At 38.3% G+C, this 1,350-nt stretch overlaps 1 protein-coding gene across 2 annotated transcripts in view; it reads right to left on the reverse strand.

The window, feature by feature from the left end:
- Positions 1-1,350, reverse strand: part of LOC106868676 (serine/threonine-protein kinase MARK2) — a 283,095-nt gene that overhangs the window by 249,818 nt on the left and 31,927 nt on the right. The gene's annotated exons all lie outside the window — the stretch shown is intronic.

Genomic DNA, 1,350 nt, shown 5'->3' on the forward strand with positions numbered 1-1,350 from the left:
ATCCGGTTTCACCAGTCCTCAGTCAAGTCGTCCAACCCATGCTAGCATGGAAAGCGGACGTTAAACGATGATGATGATGATGATATATATATATATATATATACACACACACAATGGGCTTCTTTCAGTTTCTTATTTCTTGATTGCCCTTAGGGGGCTAAACATAGAGGGGACAAACAAGGACGGACAAAGGGATTAAGTCGATTACATCGACCCCAGTGCATAACTGGTACTTAATTTATCGACCCCGAAAGGATGAAAGGCAAAGTCAACCTTGGCGGAATTTGAACTCAGAATGTAAAGGCAGATGAAATACCGCTAAGCATTTCGCCCGGCGTACTAACGTTTCTGTCAGCTTGCCATGATTAGTTCTTTCAGTTTCTGTCTACCAGATCCACTCGCAAGGTTGTGGTTGACCTGAAGCCATAGTAGAAGACACTTTCCCAAGGTGCCATGCAGTAGGACTGAACCCGGAACCATGTAGTTGAGAAAGCAAGCTTCTTACCACACAGCCATGCCTCATCATTGTTTCGTTCATTTATAGCTGCTCTGAAGAAGGCTCAACATTGACAGCAATCAAATAAATGTTGTATTTTCCTAAGTCTCTCTATAATATTCCAGAATGGAAAAAAAAAAAAAAAAAAAAAAAAAAGCATCCTGCTAAAGTCATCTTTGCTTGTTTTTTCATCTCTTTCTCTCTGTGCAGTGTGCGTCTAAGGGGGTCGATAAAATTGAAATACTAAGAATGTACTAAGGTTTGATGCAATTTAAATGAATATCACCCATCAGCCTCTTTCCTCCTCCCTCCACCTCTTCCTCGTTCTCTCACTCGCCTTCACTCACTCACTCACTCTCTCTCTTTCCCTCTCTCTCTTTCGCTCTCTCTCTCCTCCTGCCGCCTGCCAAAAATTGTTGTTGTATGCCAAAGTAGATAATCAATAAATTATCTTTGTATATAACATATACTGAATAGTGGTGCGTGTGTGAGTCTGGTGGAGTGTGAGTGTGTCTGTGTGTTGTTTGTGCATGTATGTATATTTTATATGAATGTGTGTGTGTGTGTGCGTGTATAATAAATATACATTTTATACACACCAACACATGTTAAGTATCTATACCTAAATCTCTCTGTCTGTCTTGCACTCTCTCTCACTTTATAAGTGTATAGCGAGAGAGAGAGAGAGAAAGAGAGAGAGATAGACAGAGAGAGAGAGCAACATATATATATGCTATATGTTTGTATATATATATATATATATATGTGTGTGTGTGTGTGTGTGTGTGTGTATATATACATATATATACATATACATATACATATTTATATATATATATATATATATATATATA

The sequence above is a fragment of the Octopus bimaculoides genome, chromosome 28 (assembly GCF_001194135.2).
Source record: "Octopus bimaculoides isolate UCB-OBI-ISO-001 chromosome 28, ASM119413v2, whole genome shotgun sequence".
NCBI classification, from domain to species: Eukaryota; Metazoa; Mollusca; class Cephalopoda; order Octopoda; family Octopodidae; genus Octopus; species Octopus bimaculoides.